Consider the following 22,610-nt stretch of genomic DNA (forward strand, 5'->3'; position numbering starts at 1 on the left):
AGAGCGGGGTATAAATGCAACAAATAAATAAATAAATAACATCCACTATTTCTGTGATAAGCAGTATATAATGTTTTGTACATTTTTGGGATCTTGCCGGGTATTTGTGACCTGGATTGGCCACTGTTGGAAACAGGATGCTGGGCTCGATGGACCTTTGGTCTTTCCCAGTATGGCAATACTTATCTACTTATATGTACTTATGTTGTGTTTGAAACCAGAGGCACACAGGTTAAAAAGAATGAAATATAACCCACGGATTCGATAATGTTGTGTGCCCAACTTTCTTGGTAGTGCACAAAATTAGGCATGCAAATTATGGAATAGAGCCAGTTGGGGCCTAATTTAGTACTTGATGCTCAAAACTCCGGCACTGTTCTTAATAAAAATACCACCAGAACAGTGCAGAAGAACAACGCCCTAATCCTCAATGCTAATGAGATGGAACTATAGGTGCACTCAGCGTTGAGCATTAGGGAGTTCGGTGGAAGGAAGGAAGGGATGGGAGGATTGTGCTTGCGCATGCACAGAAGACTTCCACAGTAAGCTCGGCTCCTTTGCACATGCGCCTGGTAAAAACCTGAACATGAACCACACATTGGTGTCTGTTTTCTGCGGTCTAAACATAAGAGCTTTTTTTGTGACTTAGACGCTTATATTTAGACTCGGGAAACAAACGCCAATGTGTGCTTTCGCATCGGTCTGCTGTTTCTCACGATCAGCGCTTAAGGACTTGCACGGGCTTCCTTCTGCTTTCCAGAGCAATCAAAACTGGCAGATTTTGCAGAAAGAATCATGAGAGAAGCATAAACATAAGAATATAAGAATATGTATACTGGGTCAGACCAATGGTCCATCTAGCCCAGTTTCCTATTTCCAACAGTGGCCAAGCCCGGTCACAAGTACCTGGCAGAAACCCAACAACATTCCATGCTACCAATCCAAGAGCAAGCGCTAGCTTCCCCATGTCTGCCTCAATAGCAGACTATGGACTTTTCCTCCAGGAACCTTTCCAAACCTTTTTTAAACCCAGATACACTACCCGCTGTTACTAGCAAAGAGTTCCAGAGCTTAACGATTCATTGAGTGAAAAAATATTTCCTCCTATTTGTTTTAAAAGTATTTCCATATAACTTCCTTGAGTGTCCCCTAGTCTTTGTACTTTTGGAATGAGTAAAAAATCGATTCACTTCTACTCATTCTACACCACTCAGGATTTTGCAGACCTCAATCATATCCCCCCTCAGCCGTCTCTCTTCCAAGCTGAAGAGCCCTAACCTCTTTAGCCTTTCCTCATACGGGAGGAGTTCCATCCCCTTTATCAATTTAGTCGCTTTTCTTTGAACCTTTTCTTTCTTTTTTTTTTTTTTTTATAATAATTTTTATTGACAAGAGGAATAAACACAGCCTGCAACCATATAATCATAAACCAACAGTAGCACACCACAAGATATATACATACATATACATACATATATATACATACATAAAAATATACAAAATCTCACAAATCCATTGCTCTATCTGTATAGCACATCAGTGCCACTTAACTTCTTAAATTCTAGTACAAATTAATTCCGCTATATCTTTGTTGAGATACGGCAACCAGAACTGAATGTAATACTCAAGGTGAGGTCGTACCGTGGAGCGATACAGAGGCATTATAGTATTTTTGGTCTTATTCACCATCCCTTTCCTAATAATTCCTAGCATCCTGTTTGCTTTTTTTGGCTGCCACCGCGCACTGAGCAGAAGAATTGAGCGTATTATCTAAAACAACACCTAGATCTCTTTCTTGGGTGCTGATTCCCAAGGTGGACCCTAGCATCAGGTAACTATGGTTCGGATTATTCTTGCATCACCTTGCATTTGTCCACATTAAATTTCATCTGCCATTTGATTGCCCAGTCTTCCAATTTCCTCAGGTCGGAAGGGGATGGGAATATCTCTTTCAGTAATTCATCTTCCTGAAGTAGTAGCTGTAGGTCTCTTATGATTTTCCTCAGTTTCTCCAGCTCTGGGTTGTATGTCACTACAAGGGGAATTCTGTCGTTGGCTTTTTGTTCTTTGTACTGTAGCAGATTTTCCCTGGGTGTTTTGAGGGAGGAGGCAATATTCTTGGAGATTATTTTGGGGTTGTAGCCTTTCTGTTTGAAGGATGCAGTCAGGCTTTTAAGGTGTCTGTCTCTGTCCCCTGGGTCAGAGCAGATACGGTGGTATCTTGTGGCTTGGCTGTAAATGATGGATCTTTTTGTATGTGAAGGATGGAAGCTGGAGTTGTGGAGGTAGCTGCATCTGTCTGTGGGTTTCTTGTATATAGATGTTTGTATACAGCCATCACTGATTTCTATTGATAACCTTTAAGAGTGGACTAACACGGCTACCACACCTCTCTACTCAGGTCTTCCTGTAATTGTTCACAGTCTGCATGTGTTTTAACAACCTTGAAATAGTTTTGTGTCATCTGCCAATTTAATCACCTCACTTGTCATTCTGATTTCCATATCATTTATAAATAGGCTAACTCGCACCAGTCCCAGTACAGACCCCTGCGGCACTTCACTATTCACCCTCCTTCATTGAGAAAAATGGCCGTTTAACCCTACCCTCTGTTTTCTGTCCAATAACCAATTCCTAATCCACATCAGAACGTTGCCTCCTGTCCCATGACTCTAATTTTCTCAGGAGTCTCTCATAAGGAACTTTGTCAAAAGCGTTATGAAAATCTAGATACACTTCGTCAACCGGCTCACCTTTATCCACATGTTTATTCACGCCTTCAAGGAAATGAAGCAAATTGGTGAGGCAAGACTTCTCTTGGCTGAACCCATGCTGACTCTGTCTCATTAAACCATATTTATTTATATGCTCCGTAATTTATAACAGTTTCCACTATTTTACCTGGCACTGATGTCAGGCTTACCAGTCTATAATTTCCCAGATCAACCCTGGAACCCCTTTTTAAAAATCGGCATTACATTGCCCACCCTCCAATCTTCAGGTAATATAGCTAATTTTAATGACAGGTTACATATTATTAACAGCAGATCAGCAATTTCATGCTTGAGTTCTTTGAGCACCCTTGGATGTATGCCATCCAGTCAAGGTGATTTACTACTCTTTAATTTGTCGATTTGGCTCAGTACGTCTTCCAGGTGAGAATCATAGGAAATCCTCTCATCCAACACTCTAATGCTCTGACCTGGCATTATTTTTTGCAGCAGTAAGGCAGTTTTGTTTCAGGTGCTCTTATCTGAGCATTTGGGAGGAATACAAAATAACCTCATTTACATGAGCTTGACTACATTTGCATGCTATTTGCTCTACTGCCTGTTGCGCTTGTTGTTTCCCATGGAAGACCCCTCTGAACATTCTGTGCAGGTAAATGTGGGTGCTAGTATGGTGCTAATAGCCTCCAGTGCCTGCGTTTACCTTCGAGCATTGTGGACTTGTTAAATTAGATAACTATTGGCATTAAGTACCAATAATAGCCCTTAAGTGGCATTAATTGCTGCTAATTGGCAATAATTTATTGTTAGGTGCATAACTGTACGTAGGTCCTATTCTATAAACTTTGGTATGACAATCTAATCTGTTAGGTGCTCAGCATCAAATGCAGCATAGTACAATGACCTCTAAGTCTATATCTGAGACAGTGAGGGAGAGGTTTAAGTGACTCACTCAAGATCACAAGGAGCACAGCCTCCACTGCCTCCTGACTCTGCCTCCCTCAACTAAAAATAACCTCCCTCCTCCTGAGCCTCCCTCCTCCCAAAACACCCCCCTAGTGGCAGCCTCCTCCTGGGCCTAGCTTGTCAGTGGGGGTACTGGGTGCATGAACATCCCCACTCAATCCTGCCTGTGCTGGTTCCAGTCTCAAAATGGCTGCCGGGACCTCCAGCAGCAATCTTACAAGACTGCCACTGGAAGTCCCGGCAGCCATTTTGACCTGGAGTGCACATGAGTGAGTGGATATGCTCCTGCACTCACTACCCACCAACGACAAGGTAGGCCAAAGAGGGGGCTGTTGCTGGGGGAGGGGTCAGGAACGGGGCTGCCGCCAGGACGGAGTGTCCAGGAGGGGGCTGGCACCAGCAGGTGGATCTTGAAGGGGGCACTTTTTGGTTGAGTGGAGGTTGTCGGGTGGGCCAGTTTCATTTTTGACTTTGGTTGCTAATTTCAGTCGCAGATCTGGTTTTGGCAGAAACTGAAAATCCTGTTTTCGGTCAGGTTCTAGTCCTTTCACAATGGGTCATCTTGACTTCTGAGCACGGAATTGGCTTTAAGAGACATACTTCTTTATTCTGTCCAAAATTACTTCACCATGTTACTAAGAGCCTTGCACTCTAAAATCATTTATCTATCCACGTGGCCTGCAAGTCATCAAGACGTTTGGCAAGTGCAGGATGCATGAGAGAAATCTGCACACAATACCTACTGTTTGATCATTTTTCATATTATAATCTAGTGTGAAGACCTAGATAGGTACAAGCTATGACTAATATCAGCTGGATATCAGTGGGTGTCACTGCTGAGAGGCAACTGAAACCCCCATTTCAGCCCAGCCCGTTAATGAAAATGAACCTAGTCTGGGTCTGTGGCTCTTACCTTAGGGGTATGTGCAGCCTTGGGTTTTGATTATTGTCTTATATCTGTCATTTTTTTTTTTTTTTTGGGGGGGGGGGGGGAATTGTTTCATCCATTTTGACTTTTTGTTTATTTGTTGGTTGGTTTGTTTTTAATTTCGTTTTGCCCATTATTTCCAAATAATCTATATCTGTGTTTTCCCAAGCCTGGTCCTGGAGTAACCCTTGCCAGTCAGGTTTTCAGGATATCCACAATGCAGCAGCGTACCAAGGGTGGGGCGGTGGGGGCGGTCCGCCCTGGGTGCACACTGCAGGGGGGTTAAAGGGAGTAGCGGTGTGTCTGTCGGCTCTGCGGGTTCCCTGCTCCCTCTGATGTTACTTCCTGTTCCGGGGCAGAGGGAGCAGGGAACCCGTGGAGCCGAGCCATGTGACTGCTCCCAGCAGCCCAGGAGGTAAGAACAATGCGCCTGGGACGGTGTTTTTAGATGATGCACCGGGGTGGGGGAAACAACGTCGCGCCCTGGGGAGGGGGACGATGCTGCAGCCGACCAAGGAACACCATTGCCGCAAAAAATATGCATGAAAAAAGATTTACATATAATAGAGGCAGTGTATGCAAATTAAGTTCATGCATATTCATTGTGGATATCTTAAAAAAAAAACCTGACTGGCAAGGGGTATTCCGGGACCGGACTTGGGAAACACTGACCTCTGTCACTTGTAAAATGAAACAAAATGAATTTTCTTTAATATTTTTACTTCATATTGAAGTGATTCAAACTTGAAATGAGCTGTTTTGCTGTGCTTGTTCATGTCACATCCCTATCGAGCCTGGGTTCCTTGCATGACATTGCAGAGCACTGGACCAGGGTGCACATTATTCTGAGACCATACCACGCATAGCTGATCCCTACCATAATTACAGCGTGTGCCTGTGTAACTGTAATTACAGCATGGAACGGGGTATGGAATGTGGACGTATTTGCGTATGTGACTGTATGTTTGAGTGCGTCAATAATTACAACACAAAGCAGATGCAGAGTGAAAGCTTCTGGCTGTAACTCCTCTGGCATATGAACGGAGAGTAAAAATAGTTACCGCCCAATATTTAAAACCATTTAAGGGCATTGCCAGCTACGTTTGCAGCCAAATTAGGCCACTGAAATAGCTGGAATATCTTTGGCTGGTTTAAACTTAATGGGCCAGCGCCGAATATCGTCTTGGCCGGTTAAATTTAAACCGGCCAAAAAAAAAACAACCAGATATTCAATGGCGGTCATCAGAAACGACCTGGCATTGAATATCCAGGCTCACCACCGACAGCAGGATGAAGTCCGTCTATCTACCATGGTCTGAACAGTGGCGTTCCTAGGTCGGCTGCCACCCGGGGCGGATCACCGCTACGACCCCCCGCCCCCCGGGCGCATCAACATATCCTGCATCAACACACGCTGCTGGAGAGGTGCACGGCTGTCGGCTCCGCTGGCTCCTTCTGCCCCGGGACAGGAAGTAACCTGTTCCAGAGCAGAGGGAGCAGGGAACCAGCGGAGCCGACAGGCGCGCGGCTGCTCTCTGCATCCCTCCAGCAGCGTGCAGCCGGGGCGGACCGCCCCCACCGCCCCGCCCTTGGTACGCCACTGGGTCTGAATATCGACTCCTTACTGTACAGCATAGAGCAGGTGGATGGGACAGAAGCTTATCAAACTGTAATTACAATATGATATGGAGCAGATATATATTAAGAACATAAGCAACGCCATACTGGAAAAAGACCAAGGGCCCATCAAGCCCAGCATCCTGTCTCCGACAGTGGCCAATCCAGGCCTCAAGAACCCGGCAAAAACCCAAAAACAAAACAAAAATTTAAATTAATAATGTTCAATGGACTTTTCCTTCAGGAATCTGTCCAAAACCCCCTTTAAACTCAGCAATGCCAACTGCTGTCACTACATTTCCCGGCAATGAGTTCCAGAGTCTAACTACGTGCTGAGAAAAGGAAAACTTTCTCCTATTTGTTTTAAATCTACCACATTCTAACTTCATCTTATGTCCCCTGGTTCTATTATTGTTAGAAAGTGTAAACAAACGCTTCACATCTGTCCGCTCCATTCCACTCATTATCTTGTAGACTTCTATCATACCAACTAGACGTTTAAGCATCCACAGTAATGGATCTTAGGTACTAAAATGTGCTAAGTACACATAAAAAGTAAGGACAGGCAGATGGACTGTCAAAAAGAATCCAGAGGAGGCACTTGGAAACAGATGAAATTATACCTTTATTAATAGCATCAACTGTGTTTGGACTCAGAGTATAAACGGACTCGACATGGACCCTGTGTTTCGGCTCCACAGCACCTGCATCAGGAATCAAGCAATATTATGCGAGTCCAGCTGTATCAATAGGCATCAAAGAACATGCTATCAATAGAAATCAAACAAAATAAAACATGGAAAAGAAAATAAGATGATGCCTTTTTTATTGGACATAACTTAATACATTTCTTGATTAGCTTTCGAAGGTTGCCCTTCTTCGTCAGATCAGAAATAAGCAAATGTGGTAGCAAATAGTATATATAAGAGAAACATCAAAGCATTACTTTGACAGTCTGAAAGAGTGGGAGGGTGGGGGTATGCATGGGGACACCAAAACATTTCACAAGACCCCATGGTCATTCACAAGGGAAAAATATTCAACATAAAGGACTATTTTACATGCTCACCTTCCAATGTGGTATATATCATTCAGTGTAAAAAACGTAACGAAGGATGCTATATTGGAGAAACAGGCCAGATGCTTAAGACAAGATTCAATCTGCACAGACATCACATGAAAATAGCCGGTGCCAGTCAAGCCCCCACCCCTGTGGGCCAACACTTCACAAGACCAGAACACTGCACCAGTGATTTCACAGTAAGAATACTGAAAGGTAATTTTAAAACAATACAGGAACGTAAGACCTTTGAAATAAGAATGATTGAATATTTTGACACCCAACAAACAGGACTTAATAAGGATCTGGATTTTCTAACCCATTATAAACCATAAAGCTGTATTTCTCTGTTTATTTCTCTGTTTATTACCCTCCTCTCACCTACCAACACCCAACCTGTTAGAATATCAATGAAATGCTTTGATGTCCCCATGCATACCTCCGACCCACCCCCATCCTCCCACCCTGTCAGACTGTCATAGTAATGCTTGAATGTTTTCACTTATATACACTGTCAGCTAGCACATTTGCTTATTTCCGATCTGACGAAGAAGGGCAACCTTCGAAAGCTAATCAAGAAATGTATTAAGTTATGTCCAATAAAAAAGGCATCATCTTATTTTCTTTTCCATGTTTTATTTTGTTTGATTTCTATTGATAACCTTTAAGAGTGGACTAACACGGCTACCACACCTCTCTACTTAAGAACATGCTAGAAACCATAGAACAAGTCAGCTCTCATCACTCTCTGATCTGCTCAGACGGTAATGAGAGTTGATGTGCTCTGTTGGGGAAAGGTCTTTACCATATGTGTCCATACGTTGTTGCTGCCATCGGCTCTGTTTTCTAGCATCTTCTTTTATGCCTATTGATAAAGTTATCATTTGACCTGCTTCCAAATGTCTCCTCTGGAATTTTGGGGGAGGTTATCTGTCCATCCCTACTTTCTTTGTTTTCATGTTACGCGTAGGGTTGCTTTGTCCTCCTTTGTTTTTCATTGTTTCTAAGTATACATATAACATATTTTATGTGTGTTATTCCAGTGAGTTTAATGCTCTAAGGCACCAATGATCAAAGGCAAATGCAGGCGCTAGAAGTAATTAGCGCAGGTCTAGTGCCAGCATTTGCCTGCGCCCCAGGATCAGAGCCGGCAAGCGCATATAACAATGAGCTCACTGGTTCTGAATGCTAATAGCATTCAAATGCATGTTAAACAGGGGCATTAGTATTCCTCTACAATGCTTAGTGGACAGCAAGTCAAACAAGGGCGCTGCTCTCACTGCAAACCCTATGCCAGCTTGATAAAGGGGATGGGACGACTTCCCTACGAGGAAAGGCTAAAGCGGCTAGGGCTCTTCAGCTTGGAGAAAAAGCAGATGAGGGGAGATATGATAGAGGTCTATAAAATAATGAGTGGAGTTGAACTGGTAGATGTGAAGTGTCTGTTTATGCTTTCCAAAAATACTAGGACTAGGGGGCATGCGATGAAGCTACAATGTAGCAAATTTAAAATGAATCGGAGAAACGTTTTCTTCACTCAACGTGTAATTAAACTCTGGAATTCGTTGCCAGAGAATGTGGTAATGGCGGTTAGCTTAGCAGAGTTTAAAAAAGGTTTGGACGGCTTCCTAAAGGAAAAGTCCATAGACCGTTATTAAATAGACTTGGGGAAAATCCACTATTTCTGGGATAAGCAGTATAAAATGTTTTGTACATTTTTGAGATCCTGCCGGGTATTTGTGACCTGGATTGGTCACTGTTGGAAACAGGATGCTGGGCTTGATGGACCTTTGGTCTTTCCCAGTATGGCAATACTTATGTACTTATGTACTTATGGCATTGGAGAGAAATGGAGAGACCCTGTCCAGCATGCATTTGCATGCTTAAGGTCCTCCCACCTCCCACCGACAAAAAGGGGCTGGAGGTTTGGTGGACCTCCAGACCCCTGATAACCCCCCCCCCTCCCGACACAAGGGGCTGACCCCCCCAAGGACTCCCCCGCCGCACGAATACATGCCCCCCACCTTAGCCGCACCATCACTCCCTTCCTCACACCATAGCCTGGTGGTCTAGTGCCCCCTCCAGACCCCCTCACCCCCTAGGTACCTGGAAGCAGGAGAAGGGAGTAAGCAGTCCCTCCTCCTGCAAGTGCTGCCTCAAAATGGCCTGCCCTGGGATGCCCCCGCGCTATTCCAGAGCTCATTTTGCAGTGCTATTTGGAACAGCATGAGTTTGTTTGTTTTTTAATCACTGGCCCCCTAACTTATTTGCTATGGAAGTAAAAATGTTAGTGAATATCACACTAAAGTCTCTGCAATTAGGAATGTTAAAAATGGGCATTGCATGTTACTGTGTTTGTTGAGTGGAGGAGTAGCCTAGTGGTTAGTGCTGTGGACTTTGATCCTGGGGAACTGAGTTCAATTCCCACTGCAGCTCCTTGTGACTCCGGGCAAGTCACTTAACCCTCCATTGCCCCTGGTACAAAATAAGTACCTGAATATATGTAAACCGCTTTGAATGTAGTTGCAAAAACCTCAGAAAGGCGGTATATCAAGTCCCATTTCCCTATTTGAGATTCTAGATGGAATGTTGCTACAATTAGAGATTCTAGATGGAATGTTGCTACTATTGAGATTCTGTTGCTACTATTTGAGATTCTACATGGAATGTTGCTATTCCACTAGCAACATTCCATGTAGAAGCCTGCCCTTGCAGATCAGCAACGCGGCCGCGTTGCTGATCTGCAAGGGCAGACTTCTACATGGACTGTTGCTAGTGGAGGAGTAGCCTAGTGGTTAGTGCAGTAGACTTTGATCCTGGGGAACTGAGTTCAATTCCCACTGCAGCTCCTTGTGACTCTGGGCAAGTCACTTAACCCTCCATTGCCCCTGGTACAAAATAAGTACCTGAATATATGTAAACCGCTTTGAATGTAGTTGCAAAAACCTCAGAAAGGCAGTATATCAAGTCCCATTTCCCTATTTGAGATTCTACATGGTTTGATATATAGGATCCCAGGGGTAATTCCTAATTAGTGCCAATCGTTTGTTAATGCCCATAACTGATTGTACCTAATTGACTGCATGTGGATCTGGGAGACTGCCCAAATTTGGCCAACCCATACAGAATCTGAGAGTAAGCTATTAACTTGTAGGCCTTCTCATCATATATAAGAAAACCTCATGCCTGCCTGTCGAGGGGTGATATGATAGAAGTCTACAAGATAATGTGCGGAGTAGAGCGGACAGATGTGAAGCGTTTGTTTAAACTTTCAAACAACAAGAAAACCAGGGGACACAAGATGAAGCTAGAATATGGTAGATTTAAAACAAATAGGAGAAAGTTTTTCTTTACTCAGCGTGTAGTTAGACTCTGGAACTCGTTGCCGGAGAATGTAGTGAGAGCAGCTGGCCTTACGGAATTTAAAGGGGGTTTGGACAGATTCCTGAGGGAAAAGTCCATTGAACATTATTAAAAAATTATTGGGAGGCGGGGCTGGTGGTTGGGAGGCGGGGATAGTGCTGGACAGACTTGTACGGTCTGTGCCAGAGCCGGGGTTGGGAGGCAGGGCTGGTGGTGGGGAGGTGAGGATAGTGCTGGGCAGACTTATACGGTCTGTGCCTGTGCCAGAGCCGGTGGTTGGGAGGTGGGGCTGGTGGTTGGGAGGCGGGGATAGTGCGGGGCAGACTTATACGGTCTGTGCCCTGAAGAGCATAGGTACAAATCAAAGTAGGGTATACACAAAAAGCAGCAAATATGAGTTATCTTGTTGGGCAGACTGGATGGACCGTGCAGGTCTTTTTCTGCCGTCATCTACTATGTTACTATGTTATTTGGGGGGGGGGGGGGGGTGCCGGGTTCTTGAAGCCTGGATTGGCCGCTGTCGGAGACAGGATGCTGGGCTTCATGGACCCTTGGTCTTTTCCCAGTATGGCGGTGCTTATGTGCTTATGTCATGCTCCCACAAAAGGTGCAGGGAACTCCATTCCTTGAGTTGCTAATGGGTTGGGGGGAGATGCACTTATATCCTCCTGTTGAGTTGCTGACCACACATACCATCGGGAAGATGGCATGAGTGGCGGTGACAAAAAGCACTCTTTATGCAGCTAGGATTTCACTTCCTCCATCTTCCCCTGCCAGTTTGCTGGTCAGTTTGCACAGTGAGGGGTGGCCAGGTCAGTGACAGACGTGGGGTCAGCATAAGAGCTGTGGGGGACAGTAAACAGTTGAGGAGCCCTCCTGAGTGAGATTGTAATGATATATTTATTTTTTTATTTAGATTTTGCTCACACCTTTTTCAGTAGTAGCTGAACTATTAAATCCTACAGCCATTGACAGGAATTTAATCTAATCCTATATACTAGAAGCCAGTTTCAGACAGCTATGATCCTTTCCTTAAAGGAGTCAAACGGCATAATGTAGCCTGCTGATTAATCAACTTTAGAATTATTGCAGGTGGCTGTACTGCCAACCAGTGGCTCAAAGGCCCAGTTTTCTTTCTCTTTTAGTTGCTGAAAGGAGCTTCCCTCCTCAACTCTTTAAAATCATCTTGGGTAATTTTTTTCTAAACACTCACATAAAAACAAAGAAAGTGAGAATGATTTAGCATGAAAACACAATACAAATTGCCCCTCCCTGAACATAATGAAGGAGCTCAAAACTGGGGTTGCTCAGTACCCACTGGGCTGGCTCCTAGGAGTGGATGATACCAAGATTTGTAACAGAATCGGAACCCCGGAAGGAGTGGAAAACATGAAAAAGGAACTGCAAAGGTTAGAAGAATGGTCTCATGTTTGGCAATTGAAATTCAATGCAAAGAAGTGCAAAATGATGCACTGATGGGCCGATGATCAGAAGCAAAGGCAGGCACTAGAGGCTGTTATAGCCATACTAGTGCCTGCATTAGCTACCGCCCCATGATCAAAGCCCCCGAGCGCATGCAAAACAGGGCACTTAGAGCAAGTAACATGCAAATACATGCTAAACCTATTCATCTCCAATGATCGGTGACCAGTGTGCCAAAGATTGGCTCACTGGCCGCGGCAAACCCTACGCCAGCTCGGAGCTGACATTAAGGTTTGCAGACCATTGGGGAGGAATGGTGAGCCCTGTCCAGCATGCATTTGCATGCTAGTTGCCCCTATTCCCCCCCACAATGCAGCAGCCTCTTATATGGTGTGAAGCCCCACCCCCTCCCTCAGCCAACTGCAGGTAGGGGGGTGGGGAAGGGCTGGTAGACCACCAGGTGGGGGGGATTTACCCATGGCCCACTGGGCCACCAGGGACATCATTGGGATGCTGGGGGGGTTAGGGGCTGGAGACCCACCGGATCTCCAGCCCCCCCTGAACCTGTGTCGGGGGGGGCGGGGGGATAGGAGGTCTGCCGGATCTCCAGCCCCCTGTTGCTGGGGGGGGGGGGGGGTCAGATCCTGGTTCCTTACCTGTGGTCCACTGGAGAGCATTGTGTGCTTAAATTTGCATGCAATTATCTCTAATCATAGATCCGGAAAAGCCCCACGTTGTTCCAGCGCTATTTTTACAGCGCAGGGCTTGTGATCATCTGCCTATTAGGGAGTAGAAATCCAAGGGAGCCGTATGTGCTAGGAGGTGAAAGGCTGATATGCACAGACAGGGAGAGGGACCTTGGGGTGATAATGTTGGAAGATCTCAAGGGAACAAAACAGTGTGACAAGGCGGTGGATGCTAGGCTGTATAGAGCAAAGTGAAACCAGCAGAAGAAAGGATGTGTTGATGCCCCTGTACAAGTCATTGGTGAGGCCGCATCTTGCTAAAGGTATAAAAAGACTTGAAGCAGTCAAGAGGAAGGCAACAAAAATGGTATGGGGCTTGTGCCAAAAGACATATGAGAAGAGACTGGAAGACCTGAATATCTATACCCTAGAAGAGAGGAAGGAAAGAGGAGATATGAAAGGCATTAATATAAAGACAAATATTTTCCAGAGAAGGGAATGTGGTAAAACTATAAGGCATGAATTGAGGTTGCAAGGTGGTAGACTTAACATAATATAAGAGTGGCCATACTGTGTCAGACCAATGGTCCATCTAGCCCAGTATCCTGTTTCTCAACAGTGGCCAAGCCAGGTCACAAGTACCTGGCAGAAACCCAAATAGCAGCAACATTCCATGCGGAACCCCAAAGAATAGCAAGATTCTGGAATCCTAAAGAGTGACAAGATTCCAGAATCCCAAAGAGTAGCAACATTCCACACTACCAATCCCAAGGCAAAAAGGCTTTCCCATGTCTGTCTCAATAGCAGACTATGGAATTAAGTACATAAGTACATACGTATTGCCATACTGGGACAGACCAAAGATCCATCAAGCCCAGCATCCTGTTTCCAACAGTGGCCAATCCAGGTCACAAGTACCTGAGAGAAACCCAAATCATGGCAATATTCCATGCTATAAATCCCAGGGCAAATAGTAGTTTCCCCATGTCTGTCCAGAGCATTCCCTTCCCATCTCTGATAGTCTCAAAATACTAGGTGTTATTATTGATAGAAATCTTACACTTGAGTCCCAAGTCAACTCCACCGTGAAGAAAATGTTTCATTCAATGTGGAAACTCAAGAGTTTAAAACCTTTCTTCCCAATAGATATTTTCCGCAATTTAATTCAATCAATGGCATTAAGCCACGTTGATTACTGCAATGGAATCTATGCAGGATGTAAGGAACAACTCACAAGGAAACTCCAAACGGCACAAAACACCAGCAGCCAGATTGATATTTGGTAAGACACGATTCCAAAATGCCACACCACTCCGTGAAAAATTGCACTGGCTTCCTATCAAAGAACGCATCTCTTTCAAAATCTGCACCTTAGTCCATAAGATCATCTATGGAGTAGTCCCAGATTACATGATTGACCTAATCAATCTCCCAATCAGAAATAGTACCAGTTCATCACGGTCTTACCTGAATCTCCATTACCCAAATTGCAAAGGACTAAAATACAAGACAACCCATGCATCCAACTTCTCTTACATAGGCACGCGCCTGTGGAACGCATTGCCACAAGTGGTGAAAACAACTTATGATTACCTAAAATTCAGAAAGTCATTAAAGACTCACCTATTCGGAAGGGCATATCTGAATGACCCAACTTAAATGACTCAACCTGCAACACTTCACTATTAAAGATTGTATTGGACATTGATGAACTCTTTTACCTCAACCCAACTTGATTGAATCTTATCTTCCCTATCCCAATACAACATTTTGTACCTAACCCGTACCGGATTTGGCGAATGCCTTCACGGTATTATGTAAGCCACATTGAGCCTGCAAATATGTGGGAAAATGTGGGATACAAATGTAACAAATAAATAAATAACAGACTATGGACTTTTCCTCCAGGAACTTGTCCAAACCCTTTTACAACCCAGATACGCTAACCGCTGTTATCACATCCTCCAGCAAAACACTGTGAACCAATATAGAAAAGGCATTTTAAAAAGTGTTCTTTAAAAGTCAAACCAATATGAGTCTGTGGGACTCCACTGACATGTACGCCAAGGGGTCCTCTCATCCAAAATCCTGTATTGCACAGCACTCTTCACGGAGTTTTGTGACCCCGGAGGCAGACGGTTACGCACTGAAACAATGTCCAGTGTCGGGTCCTGGACATGTGACGTACTCTTATTAATAAAGTCGTCTGAATTCACATACCATCTGCTGGAAGTTCCTTTGGTCTGCTCCTACTTTTTGCTTTGCCGCTGCTCTATGGACATAGGGGTCTTTTCCTGATTCTTTTATAGATCTTTAGCCACTGACAGTGCAGTAGAAAAGAAGTGATTTCAACTAAAAGCTATCTATGCAATTCAATGCAAGTCTGCTGGGGAGCATAGCAGTCAACTTTTCAAATGGATTGGGGGTGCTAAACCCAATGGAAATTACCTCTCCCTGAACACAGACAAAGAGTTTGCACAATCTCCCACAGCACCCACAGAGCTGGCTCCTATCCTGGGGAGGAAAGGGTAAAAAGTGGAATGTTACTGCACTTCACATGAAGTTTCCAGACTGGCAGTAAAATGCTTGGCAGAGATTTTCCCTCTGAACTGTAAGAAACGAACATGCTAGCAGTGTGAATTAGGATCTAATCTTATTAATGCAAAATATTGTCCCAAAAGACATCGAGAAACCAATCATTTTAATGACAGATGACAGATGAGCCCTTTTTTTTTAATATTGTGGCTTCAGAAAGAAATACAGTTGGATATGCAATTATGTCTGTAAGTGGTTATAGAATAAACAGTTCTGTGTCTTCGGCAGCTACCCCCCCCCCCCCCCCCCCAAAATGCAGAACCTCAGTTCTCGGTGAATGACAAGATGAGCTGTGTTTCAACTGACAATCAAAATCAGTATAGATCTGTTCAAACACCTCTCTTCTTTCCCCCCTCCATTCCTCCATTTCCCACCAAAGAAAAAATAAAAAGCCAACTATCACAGTCTGAACACATTTTCCAAGTTTCCGAAGCCAAAATAAGCACAGGAATAGCAAAACGATGTTCCTAGATTTTGAATATCAGCTTGCTTTTTCCACCATCTTGGTTTCAGATGAGAAACAAAACTTAGGGGCCCTTTTAAAAAAAAAAGGTGTAACTCACTTGAGGTCCATTTAACTAAGCCGCTGTAAGAATTCGTCTTAAGGGGTCTTTTACTAAGCCACGGAAGTGTTTTTAGCTTGCAGTAAAAATCATGCTGGCGGTAAATACCAAGACACCCAATTCTATTCCTATGGGCGTCTCAGTGTTTATTGGCAGCTGATTTCTACTGCGAGCTATCAATAGAAATCAAACAAAATAAAACATGGAAAAGAAAATGATACCTTTTTTATTGGACATAACTTAATACATTTCTTGATTAGCTTTCGAAGGTTGCCCTTCTTCCTCAGATCGGAAATAAGCAAATGTGCTAGCTGACAGTGTATATAAGTGAAAACATTCAAGCATTACTATGACAGTAAAATAGATACCATTGGAGATTCTACATGGAATGTTGCTACTATTGGAGATTCTACATGGAATGTTGCTATTCCACTAACAACATTCCATGTAGAAGGCTGCGCACGTACGTGCAGGACGTCAGACTCACAGAAGCAGAAGCCTGCGCGGCCACATTGGTGATCCGCAAGGGCCGACTTCTACCTGGAATGTTGCTAGTGGAATAGCAACATTCCATGTAGAATCTATAGAAATCAAACAAAATAAAACATGGAAAAGAAAATAAGATGATACCTTTTTTATTGGACATAACTTAATACATTTCTTGATTAGCTTTCGAAGGTTGCCCTTCTTCGTCAAATCGGAAATAAGCAAATGTGCTAGCTGACAGTGTATATAAGTGAAAACATTCAAGCATTACTATGACAGTCTGACAGGGTGGGAGGATGGGGGTGGGTCGGAGGTATGCATGGGGACATCAAAGCATATCATTGATATTCTAACAGGGTGGGTGTGGATAGGTGAGGGGAGGGTGATCAACAGAGATATGCTTTGATGTCCCCACGCATACTTCCTACCCACCCACCCTGTCAGACTGTCATAGTAATGCTTGAATGTTTTCACTTATATAGACTGTCAGCTAGCACATTTGCTTATTTCCGATCTGAGGAAGAAGGGCAACCTTCGAAAGCTAATCAAGAAATGTATTAAGTTATGTCCAATAAAAAAGGTATCATCTTATTTTCTTTTCCATGTTTTATTTTGTTTGATTTCTATTGATAACCTTAAGAGTGGACTAACACGGCTACCACACTCCTCTACTGCGAGCTAAAAACGCTACCTTGGTTTTGTAAAAGACCCCCTTAGTGTTGCCCTTACGTGGGTCTTTCCTGCATGTTAAAAACCATTTTACCGCAGCTGTAAAAAAAAACTTTTTTCTATTAGTTTAATTTATGACCATGTGCTGTTACAATTAACATGCATTCATTTTAAAAAAATTACTGCAAAAGTACTTACTGCTGTATTAACCATGTACTAACCCGTTAACACACGATAATATTTATTTTATTTTTGGGATTTTGCTCACACCTTTTTTCAGTAGTAGCTCAAGATGAGTTACATTCAGGTACACTGGGCATTTCCCTGTCGGGCTCACAGCAAAGAATTCTTTATTAAAGGACCCGACACGGGACGTGTTTCGGCAAACACGCCCGCATCGGGGGTCTGATAAAAATGGCTGACGCCGGTGAGAGGCATTTCTGCGGCGTGGTTTGGACTTAGCTATAGCTGGGCCATATGGTCTTTTACCTCAGGTAGCCATTTTTATCAGACCCCCGATGCAGGCGTGTTTGCCGAAACACATCCCGTGTCGGGTCCTTTAATAAAGAATTCTTTGCTGTCCCAGCTCCGGAGGCCGTAGATGCTTTTTGTTCTTCTGTTTGTTTTTTTGTACTTCGGATTTCCTCTCCTTTTCTTTGTACCCAAATTTGAGTGTCACCCAGTTCTTGGTGCCTCCTTAAAAGGAGGTTGTAAGTGGTCCCGCATTTATGTCCTGCAGGTACCACATGCAAATGGTTACATTAACTCTGTTTTAGTCAGTTAGGAGGAGATTCTATATATGGCACCTAAAAAATTGGTGCTGAAATCAGTGGCGACTAAGCGCATTCCGTAATTGGCACCTAGATTTAGGCGCCAATTATAGAATATGCTTAGTCGATATTTCAGCGTGATATCTACGTGCATCCATTTATGCAAATGGTTACTTGCCACACTTGGGAGTTTGTTGGTTTCAGTTTCATTATGGGGTCCTTCTACTAAGGTGAACTGAAAAATGGCCTGCGGTAGTGTAGATGCATGTTTTGGGCATGCGCGGAATTATTGTTTAGCGCACCTACAAAAAAAAGGCCTTTTTTAACATTTTTGCTGAAAATGGACATGTGTCAAAATGAAAATTGCTGCGCATCCATTTTGGGTCTGAGACCTTACTGCCAGCTACTGACCTAGCTGAAAATATTTTTCAGACCCGCATAGCGGACGCATGCCAAAATTGAAACTACCACAAGGGCCACGCGGTACCTGGGCGGTAACTCCAATTGGGGTCATCTTCGACTCATCCCTCTCCTTCTCTGCACATATTCAACAGACTGCTAAAACCTGTCGTTTCTTTCTCTATAATATCAGCAAAATTCACCCTTTCCTTTCTGAGAGCACTACCAGAACCCTCATCCATGCTCTTATCGCCTCTCGCTTAGACTACTGCAACTTGCCTCTCACTGGTCTCCCACTTAGCCATCTCTCTCCTCTTCAATCTGTTCAAAATTCTGCTGCACGACTAATATTCCGCCAGGGTCGTTATGCTCATATTAGCCCTCTCCTCAAGTCACTTCACTGGCTTCCTATCCGTTTCCGCATACCAGTGGCATAGCCAAGGGTGGGCCCGGGTGGGCCTAGGCCCACCCACTTTGGGCTCAAGCCCACCCAGTAGCAGCACAGCTATGATGTGGCTGGCAGATATCCCCAAGCCCCACCAGCTGAAAACTCCTAACAGCTGTCCCTCCTGCATACCTTGTAAATAGTAGATCTTTGCCTGCAGCGAGAAACGACTAATACATACTGCTCTCACCGGCCCCACAGCCTTCTCTCTGATGTATTCCCGCCTATGCAGAAACAGGAAATTGCATCAGAGGGAAGACTGTGGGGCCAACATGAGCAGTGTGTATTAGTTGCTGCTCGCTACTGGTGAAAATCTGCTATTTCAAAGGTATGCGGGGGAGGGGGGGATGTTTGAGAGACCATATGGCATACAGCTGAGAGAGAAGAGACCAAATCACTTGTGGGATAAGGTGGAGTTCTTCTGCCCACCCATCTTAGACCCAGGCCCACCCAAAATTGAGTATCTGTCTACGCCCCTGCCGCATACAGTTCAAACTCCTCTTATTGACCTATAAGTGCATTCACTCTGCAGCTCCTCAGTACCTCTCCACTCTCATCTCTCCCTACATTCCTCCCCGGGAACTCCATTCACTGGGTAAATCTCTCTTATCTGCACCCTTTTATCTTGCTACACCATATGCCTGGAATAGACTTCCTGAGCCGGTATGTCAAGCTCCATCTCTGATCATCTTCAAATCTAAGCTAAAAGCCCACCTTTTTGATGCTGCTTTTAACTCCTAACCCTTGTTCACTTGTTCAGAACCCTTATTTTATCATCCTCACTTTAATATTCCCTTATCTTTTGTTTGTCCTGTTTGTCTGTCCTAATTAGATTGTAAGCTCTGTTGAGCAGGGACTGTCTCGTCATGTTCAAGTGTACAGCGCTGCGTACGTCCAGTAGCGCTATAGAAATGATAAGTAGTAGTAGTAGTAATTTGATACATGTTGGGCACGCATAGCCACCTACGCAGCTTAATAAAAGGGCCCCTATGTTAATTACTTTGTATATCCACATAGATATTACCTTCTCTTGTGCGTTCAAATTTGCTTTGTATGTTTATGTAGACAATAGTAAGAGGTTAACCATACAGGACTCCAAGATGTAAGATCACCAAACATATAAAGAGGAATCCAATAAAATTTATATGGAAATATAATGTTTGATTTTAACAAAATATTTTTAAAAAGCAAGGAAAAGACCTCAAAACGCCCGACCGCTTACTTTCAGTTTTCAGCGGCTTTAACTGGGGGTGTGGTGTTCATCACTGGTCATAAAAACCTTGCTTGGAAAGAATTGTTTTAACTTTTAATTCATTTCCAAATAGATTTTAACAATTTTATTCTTTTTACAAGAAAAAAAATTTTTTTTTCAAAGTAGCACTAAGTTATGGTCAGATCAAGAGAGAGGAAAAAAATTTTCTCAATGCTTTCTCTGTCGAAGCACAGCCCTTGAAAAAGCCCACAAGCGAAACGGATGGGGCCACCGTCGGGCAACAGATAAGTGCTCGACTTTACTTTATCTTTGTAAAGCTGCTTTAGAGCACTTCATGAGAATCGGTGAAGGTTTTTATGAACCAAAGAAAATTTGAAGTTAGCATTGATATTGTCAATATATTAAAAAAAAATTTTTCTTGTAAAAAGAGCAAAATTGTTAAAATCTATTTGGAAATAAATTAAAAGTTAAAATAATTCTTTCCAAGCAAGGTTTTTATGACCAGTGATGAACACCACGCCCCCAGTTAAAGCCGCTGAAAACTGAAAGTAAGCGGTCGGGCGTTTTGAGGTCTTTTCCTTGCTTTTTAGAAATATTTTGTTAAAATCAAACATTATATTTCCATATAAATTGTATTGGATTCCTCTTTATATGTTTGGTGACTTTTGTATATTTATGAAACGTTTTCAATAAATGCCCTCAAACGTTGTTGCATTAAGGGGCTTTTCTTACAAAGCTGTGGCATAGCGCTGGGTGCGCTGAGGAATCCCACAGTAATTGCTGGATGTGCACAGGTTGCCCATGCATTAAAAAATATTGGGGTTTTTTTTTTTTTTTTGCAGTGGGGGAGTGTCTGGGGGTGGAGAGTGGGTGTGTTCTGCGCTAATCAGCTACATTGCCATGCGCTAACTGATTGTTGTAAAATTAGCCTTCATCACCCACATAATGGGTGGCAGTAAGGGCTTGTGCAGTAATCTGTTTTAATGGCCACGCATTAATGGCAAAATTAGTACGTGCACCTGACAAATCAAGGAAGGATTCCCTATGAAGCTATACTATCCAATAAATAGGGAAGGGATGTTATGCAACCAATCCAAACAGGCCTCCAGAGGTTAATGAAGTAAAAGTTGTTTATTGCCACATTGAGCCTGCAAATAGGTGGGAAAATGTGGGATACAAATGTAACAAATAAATAAAAAGGTTGAATGGCCTCAACACGGTCCCATGTTTATAAGTACATAAGTAATGTCACACTGGGAAAAGACCAAGGGTCCATCGAGCCCAGCATCCTGTCCACGACAGCGGCCAATCCAGGCCAAGGGCACCTGGGAAGCTTCCCAAACGTACAAACATTCTATACATGTTATTCCTGGAATTGTGGATTTTTCCCAAGTCCATTTAGTTGTGGTTTATGGACTTGTCCTTTAGGAAACTTTCTCCCCTTTTTAAACTCTGCCAAGCTAACCGCCTTTCAGCAGTGATATGCCTGCTTCAGGTGTCAAAGTCTCTATATATACAAAATACATTTTTAAAATATAAATAATATAAAATGATACATGATGCAAAATAATACAAAAAATATATAAAGTGTTTTTAAGCTCAAGTGCAGAAAACAGACAAACCAAAAGAGACTATTGTGGAGCAATACTCATATATTACATTAAAAAAAACATAAACAAGTGATTTAAAAAAATGATCATTTTTAAATTGTGCAAAGTTGCTTCTACTTAGTTGTGAATGTGAAAATGTGTAAAATAATTGTAAAACTAATTAAATATATATATGTGAAGAAAAATGTGAGAAATTAATATTTAAGTGAACAAAAGTAAGCTGAGAAGAAAAAGAAATATTACGACTAAACTGTATAAACCAAAAATGTTGTTCTCCCAAGAGAAATAATGGTGAAAAATGGCTGAAAAATCCAGCGATTACGAATAGATTCTTTTAAGCCAAGAGAAAAAAGCTAGAAAAACTATGATCCAAAATCTACAAATATGCATCCATAGTTGCCTTATGAACCAAGAGAAAAACAATAACCAACGGCATTCAAGGAATGACACCAGCGTTAGTCAGCACATAAAGGGAAAATCATGGCATCGTGCTATTTACACAATAAGTGTTTGCACAGAGTAAGAAAGAGAAGGACCCTCCTCCTTCCGGCACCGCCTTCAAAATGGCAGCGTCCTGCCCTGCCCAGTGCGGTGCTTTCCTACCATATAAGTCTGGTGACCAAAGTTAGGTGTGAGATCTGCACTTTAGAGTTATTCTATAAAGGGTTAAAGCCCTTTACAGAACAGCGCTTATGGCTAGTTTCTATATATCCGGCTTATTTTCGAAGGAGAAGGGCACCCATCTTCCGACACAAATCGGGAGATGGGCGTCCTTCTCCTAAGGTCGCCCAAATCGGCATAATCGAAAGCCAATTTTGGGCATCCTCAACTGCTTTCCGTCACAAGGACGACCAAAGTTCAAGGGGGCGTGTCGGCAGTGTACCGAAGGCGGGACGAGGGCATGGTTAAGAGATGGGCGTCCTTGGTCGATAGTGGAAAAAAAAAGGGCGTCCCTGACGAGCATTTGGCCGACTTTACTTGGTCCCTTTTTGTTCATGACCAAGCCTCGAACAGGTGCTTGAACTGACAAGAGGACCACCAGAGGGAATCTGGGATCACCTCCCCTTACTCCTCCAGTGGTCACCAACC

The 22,610-nt window shown here is 43.4% G+C and overlaps 1 protein-coding gene across 2 annotated transcripts in view; it reads right to left on the reverse strand.

Moving 5' to 3' along the window:
- The window catches only part of ERG (ETS transcription factor ERG), a 405,992-nt gene that overhangs the window by 368,168 nt on the left and 15,214 nt on the right, over positions 1-22,610 (reverse strand). The gene's annotated exons all lie outside the window — the stretch shown is intronic.

The sequence above is a fragment of the Microcaecilia unicolor genome, chromosome 4 (genome assembly GCF_901765095.1).
Source record: "Microcaecilia unicolor chromosome 4, aMicUni1.1, whole genome shotgun sequence".
In the NCBI taxonomy this organism is placed as follows: Eukaryota; Metazoa; Chordata; class Amphibia; order Gymnophiona; family Siphonopidae; genus Microcaecilia; species Microcaecilia unicolor.